This window comes from Phyllobates terribilis, unplaced genomic scaffold, assembly GCF_046119375.1.
Source record: "Phyllobates terribilis strain yellow unplaced genomic scaffold, ASM4611937v1 Scaffold_79__1_contigs__length_6888602, whole genome shotgun sequence".
Taxonomy (NCBI): Eukaryota; Metazoa; Chordata; class Amphibia; order Anura; family Dendrobatidae; genus Phyllobates; species Phyllobates terribilis.
In genome coordinates this window covers 4,778,628-4,789,097 of record NW_027362839.1, presented here as the reverse complement: position 1 = coordinate 4,789,097, position 10,470 = coordinate 4,778,628, and positions in this window count along the sequence as shown.

Sequence of the window (10,470 nt, the reverse complement as noted above, 5' to 3'; positions counted from 1 at the left end):
GGTTTTCAATACAGGTGGAGAATCCTGGTGCCACCCAATGTTTCTGCATCACACCCGTTTTAGATTGGTGTGTCGGCCCATGTAGTATCTGGGCAGCTGCTGGGTACAGTGCCCTTGGAAGGCATCGTCGTGTCCCTTTCCCCCATACCCCATTTGCTTCATTCAGGCATGCACCTTCCTTTAACCACTTATCAACCTCCTCCTTTTGAGCCTGAGCCTGCATTTGGGATAAGATGTCCTCCGACACAAAGGGGTTTTTAGGGGCACTTAACTGACGTACTGTTGACCCTTGTTGCGGCTTACAGGCTGCTGTTTTTGCCGCTGCATCTGCCATCACATTTCCTCTGCTTACCTGGTCGGTGCGTCTGGTATGTGCTCTTACCTTTATGACAGCTACTTGTTTAGGTAGTTGTAACGCATCAATTAACTGCTGGACCGCATCAGCATTCTTAATGGGGTGTCCTGCTGCCGTCAGGAAACCTCTTGACTTCCATATTGGACCAAAATCATGCGATATACCGAATGCGTACCTAGAATCTGTGTAAATGTTAACAATACTGGTCTGTGCCACTTGAGACTGGGTCTGTGCCACTTGATTGGCGACAGGCGAATGTAGTGCCAATATTCAAAAAGGGAGCGAAAAGTGACGCCGGAAACTATCGGCCGGTGAGTCTGACGTCTGTTGTGGGCAAAATTTTTGAAAGCTTCATTAAAGAGGCAATTACGGAGCATCTTGATGCTAATAATCTTTTAATCCCGAACCAACATGGATTCATGAGGAATCGCTCCTGCCAAACAAACCTGATTGACTTCTACGAGGAGGTTAGCTCTCGAGTAGATCAGGGGGAACCAGTGGATGTCGTGTATCTCGACTTCTCAAAAGCGTTCGATAGCGTGCCACATAATAGGTTGGTATACAAAATGAGAATGATGGGGCTGGGGGAAAATGTCTGCAAGTGGGTAGCTAACTGGCTAAAGGATAGAAGGCAGAGGGTGGTTATAAATGGAATATACTCAGAGTGGGTAAGCGTCACTAGTGGGGTACCACAGGGGTCTGTACTAGGCCCAATGTTATTTAATATCTTTATTAACGACATAGTCAACGGGATAAATAGTAAAATATCAATATTTGCAGATGACACAAAGTTATGTAAAACAATTAATACAAAAGAGGACAGTGCAGACCTACAGAGGAATTTGGATAAGCTGGGTAGGTGGAGCATTAAATGGCAAATGAGGTTTAACGAGGAGAAATGTAAGGTCATACATATGGGAAGGAAAAATGGAAGTCACCAGTACTCACTGAATGGGAAATCATTGGGGAATTCAGAGATGGAGAAGGACTTGGGCATCTTGATTGATAGCAAACTAAATTGGAGTGCCCAAAGTCAGGCCGCTGCTGTAAGGGCAAACAGGGTAATGGGATGTATCAGAAGAGGTATAGCTGCAAAGGATGAGAACATTGTTCTTCCACTGTACAAAGCACTGGTCAGACCACACTTGGAATACTGTGCTCAGTTATGGGCCCCAATATATAGAAAGGATATAAATGAGCTTGAAAAGGTACAAAGGAGGGCAACAAAATTAATAAAGGGAATGGAGGGACTGCAATACCCAGAGAGGTTGGCAAAACTAGGACTATTCAGCCTGGAAAAGAGAAGGTTGAGGGGGGACATAATAAATGTGTACAAATATGTTAGGGGACAGTATAGAGATCTTGCCCGAGATTTGTTCAAAAGGAGGGATATTACGGTAACAAGAGGGCACTCACTAAGACTGGAAGAGAAAAGGTTTCAGCACCAGCAAAGGAAGGGGTTCTTTACGGTAAGAGCAGTGAGAATATGGAATTCACTCAGTGAGGAGACGGTAATGTCGGATTCACTACACCAGTTCAAGCGGGGACTGGATGCATTTCTAGATACCAGGCAGATTTCAGCATATACTTAAAAATAAAATAAAATAGTAGGTTGATACAGGGATTTATTCTGACTGCTGGTTTCAGAGTCGGGAGGGAATTTTTCCTCAGGTGAAGATTGGCCAAATCATTTGGGGTTTTTGCCCTCCTCTGGATCAACTTTAGCAATTACAGAACTAACAGGTCGAACTTGATGGACGCAAGTCTTTATTCGGCTTTACAAACTATGTTACTGTTACTATTTGCTGCTGAGAGGTGAGCGGGTTGCACTTGATTCAATATAGTGTAGACATCATGAGGTGTTAGCACGGTGAGCGGGTGGTCAAGAACAATGTCTGCGGATTTATGGAGTAATAGTCCAACAGCATGCAGAGCACGTACGCAGGATGGTGCACCTCTGGCTACCGCATCTAATCTGCCACTAAAGTAGGCAACAGGTCTCTGATTATCACCGTGTGTTTGAGTAAAAACTCCTGCTGCATGTCCAGCTTGTTCATGAAGGTACAGAGTAAATGGGAGCTCATAATTAGGGGTACCCAAAGCTGGAGCGGCCAAAATACGGTTCTTGAGAGAATAAAAACAGTCTATTGCCTCTGATGTTAGCACAAAAGGTGTTGGGGTAAGACAGTCATAGAGGGGCTGCATCAAAATAGAGACGGCATGAATCCACTGTCTGCAATAGGAAACAAGTCCAAGAAAAGTTCTGAGGGCTGCAACATTAATGGGGACGGTGAATGCCTGTACTGCTTGTTTACGTGCATTTGTTAAATGACGAGCTCCTGGTGTAATGCAATGTCCCAAAAAGGTGACTGAAGATTTACAAAACTGAAGCTTATCTTTCGATGCCTTGCAGCCAGCGCGATAGAGAAACAACATAAGCGATATAGTTGCACTATGACATTGTTTCCTGGAGGGGGCACAAATGAGCAGGTCATCAACATATTGCAAAACAACGATATGTGGTTCAGACCATCCCTCCAGTATTTCCTGCAGACTTGCAGTGTACATTGTGGGTGAATTCTGGGCACCCTGTGGCAACACTGTCCATGTATATTGACTGCCCTGGAATGTGAAAGCAAACAGGTACTGGCTGTCAGGATGTAATGGTACACTGAAAAATGCATTTGCCAAATCGACCACTGAAAAGCAAAGAGAGTTAGAAGGTATCTGTGACAGAAGAGTATGCGGGTTGGGCACAACTGGTGTTAGAAGTTCAGTGGCTTTGTTAACCAACCGGAGGTCATGGACCATTCTATATGCGGCTGGTTGTCCTGGCACGCTCTTTTTCTTTACTGGGAACAGGGGAGTGTTGCAAGGGGACTGGGTTTTGACTAGGACTCCTCTCTGTAGTAATTTTTGGACTTGCTGGGCTATGGCATTCTCCTGAGCCGAGCTAAGGGGATACTGCCTCTGTTGAGGCAAGATGGCTCCTGGTTTTAATTTCACCATTACTGGTTGAACTCTTAACCTACCAACATCTGTTTTGTCTGAGGCCCAAAAATCATGTGGTACAGCATGCTCCAATATCGGGGGAAACTCATTTGTCTCTTCTATGCTGGCAATATCTAGTGACATAATTTTGCAAAGGGTACTTGGTTTTAAACCTGGGGTCATGGTGACAGTGCCATCGGGATGATACTCAATATGTGCTTGTAATTGGGACAACACATCATTTCCCAAAAGGTTACATTGGCCTTGGGGCGATACCATGAGCTGGCTATGTACAGTAGCTCCTTGAATTTGCAGGGGAATTCTTTTAGTGACAGGAAGCAGGACAGACGGGGAATTGAAGGGGGTGGCAATGACAAGATGTGAAAAATCAGTGTCAGTATATGGCCAATCACCTTGCGTAATTACTGAATTGTCGGCCCCCGTATCTACTTGGAAATCGATTTCATGTCCCCCTGGTAGGTTCACCTGCACTATACAACTGGGAGTTGGGGGTAAGGAGATGAGGGGGTTCATGTGCAAGCTACCCTCATCCTATAGGGGCGTTGTTTGGTCGGCTGGAGGACCCGTACTCTGAGCATTTGGATACGGGTTGGTCCTACAGTTCTTTCTAAAATGTCCTGGCTTTTTACATCCGTAACACAGTTTCTGTCCTCCTCCTTCAGTCCGTCCTCTGCCTCTGTTGTTTCTGGGGGTCGTCTCTACTATATGTATTCTGGCAGCTCTTTTTGCCTGCGCTATGTCATGCTGTGCCCCCTGAGCGATTCTAGCTAAATCTTCTGCCTTCACTGATCTCCAGTCCGGTCTACTTGCTTTTACCTTCTCTGCAATCTCTTTCTTTAGTCCATTCATGAAAGCACTTGCTAATACCCTCTCACTAGTCTTATTCCCGGGGTTGAACCCCATTTCTGACCAGGTTTTCTTTAGTGCATAGAAATAATCCTTAGGATCTTCCTCCTTTCCCTGCACTCTATCTTCTAGTGTAACTTGCTTTTCTGCTTGCCTGTCTTGACATGCTTTTACCAACGCTGCTGCGAATAGGACTCCAGCTGCTGCATCATTAGATTCTGCATCTACGGGTCCGGTCCTATTGGCATACTGTTTTTTTGTCTCATCTATCAACCTATCATAGCGGGCTTCATCTGCCAATTTTCCCTTAATTACCCCCTGCAGATCTATTCTAGTGGCATGGTACGTATCCTGTATGGTGGTGATCATTCTAGCGAAACCCATAGGGGACTGGGATGGGTCTGGCAGCTGGGAGATCAGTGCCAACTGCTCTGAAGGACTCCATGGTCTATACATTAACATTGTACGAGCTTCCTGACCTGGAACCACTGCATCCCCCCCTGCTGCTGCTGCTGCTGCTCCCGGTGCTCCTGGCATAACTACCGTCCTCATTGGGAATAGACTAGTTGGGTGGGGTCTCGGTCCTCCACATGCCACACAGATGTCTACTGTCAAGGGGTTCTGCTGTCCACATCTGGGGCAAACCCAACATTTAGATTCTTGAGAATTCTGGTACTGGGGTGGGGGTGACGTCGGGAGCGGACAGGGAGGAAAATCTGTCATTCCAGTTTTTGTCAGTCTGTAACGTCCGTCTCCTAATTCTTCAATCTTTCCTTCAAAATAAGCGCATGCATTCATCCATACATCCACTGTCTTCAACAGACCCTTATCTTTCAACCATCCATGATAGGAGTTAAAGAAGGATTTCCATTTCTCTCCATTCATCTCTCCATTCTCATTCATTCCCGCTTTACACAATATTTTGTCAATTCCAATCAGTGCCTGTTTCCCTTCTCTGCGTACCACTAAGTCTTTGGCTATAATGCCTTCCTTGGCATTTTGGTTCCCCATTTTTTTCGGTTCTCCTCACCTAGAAGAGACTCCTCAGTCACTTAGACAATGGTCACTTAGACAATGGGCCACAAAGGTTTCTGAACCATTCCACTACTAGCCTCTCTAGGACTTATACGCCAACCAGAAAAACAGACCAAAAACATCAATCCCGGGACACATCCACAACACAATCATCGGATCCATACTTTCATTCTTAAATTCTCCAAAGGATAGAAGGCAGGACTGTCAATTTATCTGAGGGATTCTACTGGTTCAAAGGGACCTGAGCCAGACAACAATCTGTTGAATTACCTGGGGAGCCGACCGCTCGGGGGTGAGGGAGTCTCTTCTATGCAGTGATATAATTAGGTAGAATATAACAGTTATTCTTACCTCAGCGCTGTATATATCACCAACAGAGAGCTTCACTCGTCCCACGTCTTTGACCGGTCGAGCACCCTTGGGTAGATTAACTCAAGGTCCCTGTTCGGGCGCCAGCTGTCGTCACTGAATTTTGGGTCTTCTATCCTTTGGATTACGAGCTCGGAGAGAATGAAGACACAGGACAGGATGTTTGTGTCTAAACATACTCTAAAAACTTTATTACAAAACACAGGGCTAATATACACCCTAAAAGGCAGGAAACGGATTTGCCATATATGGTTCGATTATACAGTTTAGCTGAACAAGCGAAAAAAAGCTAGTTTCTGTATGCTTTAAAATATTTAATTAGACTTATCTAGTTAGCAAGGTCATTTCATCTTTCTGCAAGAACACATTATTGCTACAAGAAGAAACATCTGGCCAGGGAGTATACTTTATCTTCTCCCAATGATACAAGAAGGAACATTCATAGCTGTTGTTTTCACCTAAAATAACTGTCAGACTTATATAGCATAGATGGGGCCTTTAAACTTGAGGGACTCCATCTTCTGCTATAACACTATCCTGTGTGATACTGTCTATTGAGCTGTGTATCTAATCCTATCCTGTGTGATACCATCTGCTGAGCTGTGTATCTAATCCCATCCTGTGTGATACTGTCTGATGAGCTGTGTATCTAATCCTATGCTGTGTGATACTGTCTGCTGAGCTGTGTATCTAATTCTATGCTGTGTGATACTGTCTGCTGAGCCGTGTATCTAATCCTCTCCTATGTGATACTGTCTGATGAACTGTGTATCTAATCCTCTCCTGTGTTCTACTGTCTGCTGAGCTGTGTATCTAATCCTATGCTGTGTGATACTGTCTGCTGAGCTGTGTATCTAATCCTATGCTGTGTGATGCTGTCTGCTGAGCTGTGTATCTAATCCTTTCCTATGTGATACTGTCTGATGAACTGTGTATCTAATCCTCTCCTGTGTGATACTGTCTGCTGAGCTGTGTATCTACTCCACTCCTGTGTGATACTGTCTGCTGAGCTGTGTATCTAATCCTATGCTGTGTGATACTGTCTGCTGAGCAGTGTATCTAATCCTATGCTGTGTGATACTGTCTGCTGAGCCGTGTATCTAATCCTCTCCTATGTGATAGTGTCTGCTGAGCCGTGTATCTAATCCTCTCCTATGTGATAGTGTCTGCTGAGCCGTGTATCTAATCTTCTCCTATGTGATACTGTCTGATGAACTGTGTATCTAATCCTCCTGTGTTCTACTGTCTGCTGAGCTGTGTATCTAATCCTATGCTGTGTGATACTGTCTGCTGAGCTGTGTATCTAATCCTATGCTGTGTGATACTGTCTGCTGAGCCGTGTATCTAATCCTCTCCTATGTGATACTGTCTGATGAACTGTGTATCTAATCCTCTCCTGTGTGATACTGTCTGCTGAGCTGTGTATCTAATCCACTCCTTTGTGATACTGTCTGCTGAGCCGTGTATCTAATCCTATGCTGTGTGATACTGTCTGCTGAGCTGTGTATCTAATCCTTTCCTGTGTGATAGTGTCTGCTGAGCCGTGTATCTAATCCTCTCCTATGTGATACTGTCTGATGAACTGTGTATCTAATCCTCTCCTGTGTGATACTCTCTGCTGAGCTGTGTATCTAATCCTCTCCTACGAGAGTCCCTATCCACATTCTACAAGTACTCAACAACAGGCCCAGCCGATCTAACCTACCCGTCGCACCTGAGAAGGAAGATTAATTTCAATCATCAAATTTCTTTATATGTTTTATGTTTTTATCATATTAGCCTGGAGCATTTTTAAAGAAATTTGTACACTAATCCTGGTGATACATATCACCCTTTTAAAACTTATTTTTTTTCCCACCCCCATATATTTTATATTTTATATCTTAATAAAAGCTTCAAGCAAATTAAGTTATCCACCTCTGGTTTTCTTTCTCCAAACCCACTACCATTAGCGCGAATTTACACAATTATCTTAACCCTAGAACAAAAGATCCTCTAAAGCTAGACATCATGCTGCGATCCAAAGAAATTCAGGACCAAATGAGAAACAAAGTAATTGAGATCTATCAGTCTGGAAAAAGGTCTAAAGCCATTTCTAAAGATTTGGGACTCCAGCGAATCACAGTGGGAGTCATTATCCACAATAGGCGAAAATATGGAACAATGGTGAACTTTCCTAGGCGTGGCCGGCTGATCAAAATTACCCCAAGAGCGCAGCAACGACTCATCCAAGAGGTCAGAAAAGACCCCACAACAACATCCAGAGAACTGCAGGTCTCACTTGCCTCAGTTAAGGACAGTGTTCATGACTCCACCATAAGAAAGAGACTGGGCAAAAATGACACGCATAGCAGAGTTCCAAGACAAAAACCACTGCTGAGCAATAAGAACAAAGGCTCATCTCAGTTTTGGCAGAAAACATCTTGATGATCGCCAAGACTTTTGGGAGAATACTCTGTGGACTGACAAGACAAAAGTTGAACTTTTTGGAAGGTGTATGTCCCATTACATCTGGCGTAGAAGTAACACTGCATTTCAAAAAAGGAACATCATACCAACAGTAAAATATGGTGGCGGTAGCGTGATGGTCTGGGACTGTTATGCTGCTTCAGGACCTGGAAGACTTGCTGTGGTAAATGGAACCATGAATTCTGCAGGTTAACCAAAAAATCCTGAAAGAGAATGTCCGGCCATCTGTTCATGACCTCAAGCTGAAGTGCACTTGAGTTATGCAGCAGGACAATGATCCAAAACACACTATTAAGTGCACCTCTGATTGGCTTAAGGAAAACAAAATTAAGACTTTGCAGTGGCTTAGTCAAAGTCCTGACCTTAAGAAAGCGGTTCATGCTCGGAAACCCTCCAATGTGGCTAAATTACAACAATTTTGCAAAGATGAGTGGGCAAAAATTCCTCCAGAGTGTTGTAAAAGACTCATTGCCAATTATCCCAAACACTTGATTGTAGTTGTTGTTGCTGAGGGTGCATCAACCAGTTATTAGGTTTAGAAGGCAATCACTTTTTCACACAGGGCCCTGTAGGTTTGGATTTCTTTTTCCCTTAATAATTAGGGTCTTCATTTAAAAACTGCATTTTGTGGTTACTTGTGTTATCTTTGTCTAATATTAAAATTTGTTTTGAGATCTGAAATATTTAAGTATGACAAACATGCAAAAGAATGAGAAATCAGGAAGGGGCAAACAACTTTTCACACATACACATATACATATATATATATATTCATCCCACAATGTCACATTCATGGTAGAAGAGAGGGATTGGTAAGATGGGACAACCATTACAAACCAGCCACCTGATCAGACGTTATTGAACACCTTTCCAGAAGCTTTAATCAATCTTATCTACTGTTATTTTCTGAAGAGAGGAAACAAATGTCCTAAAAATAAAAAAATGTAAAAATGAAAGTTAAAAAAATAAAAATAAATAATCGGCTCACCTCCACTATGAGCATTTTTTGCTCTTCTAATAATCCAAGCTTTCCTAATTGTTCTTCCATTTGCTCCTGCGTCTTCATATTCCTCTCCAGCACAAATGATGCATGCTGGGGCTGTAAGAGCTGTAATAGAAGCCTAGAAGAACCATCAGAGGTCAGGCCCATCTGCTTACAGAAAGAACACAGATACACGCTGTATAAGACAATGGGATGGAAACAAGATTTTAAAAGGAGTTATCAAACACTTTTATACTCCACTGGATAGGTCATTAATATAAGATAGGTGGGGGTCCAACCATCGGCCCCCCGATGATCAGCTGTCATCACCTCTGGCAAGATGCAGGCAATGTTCAAAGTGGAACAAAACCGCTCCGTACACTGCGGCCGCTGCCGGGTGTAGACCAGCTATTGAGGAGTACCGGAGGTGATCTGCAGCACCAGGCAGTGGCCACTGGGGTGCGCTCTGTTCACAAGTTACATCCGGCCGTTGGCAGAGCTATAAACAGCTTATTGGTGGGGAGCCAAGAGTCGGACCTACAACGATCTGATATAGACCACCTATTTTATGCATAAATCATCTGCATTAAAGTATTAGAGAACGTCTTTAAGAGCCCGGCATGTTCAGAGCCAAACTTCAGTCAACATCTAATAACCAATTACAATGTCTTTCTTAGGACTCGTTCACACGAATGTATTTTCAGTAGGAAAGTTGTCTGTGGAACAAATGGACGGCACTCAGACCAATGGGATTCAATGGGAAAGTGCAGAGGAGTCATTTTTCTTTTTTGTCACTGATCGAATCTGTGTGTGAGCAAAAAATAAAGAAAGAAAATGGCAGCATGTCCTCGTTTCATCCGTCAGACAAGATTCACCCATTCAAGTCTATGGGTACAGAAAAAAATCTGCTTTATACAGATACATTGCAATCCTGTAGCCCTGGAAACTGTAAATGGTTAAAAAGCCAGATTAGATCTGGACCGCACATGGACGACAAGTGAGAAAAGAATTCTCCCACTTTTCTGGATGAAACTCTGAATGATATTTTATCTGCTTGTGTGAACAGGCCCTTAGAGGTCTCGACAAGACGGAGGAGCTGATCCAGAGTGTCCAGGTAAAGCTAGCAGTCCAGGTAATGGCGGATACGGAGGCAACCATCCACATCGTGCTCCATGCCCTTCTAATCTGACCTCCGTGACAGTGATGCTCAGTGTAAAGCCTGAGCTCAGGAGATGTGGGCTCGGACCCTGTTCAGACACACTGGAACTGATCAATCTCCATTCAACATTATGAACGTAAACCTGGAGCAGTGGCCCCACTCAAATATATTGTATTATGGTCAAATCATTCCCTTTAGGAGCTGAGTGCTGTGTAATAGAGGAGGATAAGGCCCCCCGTATAC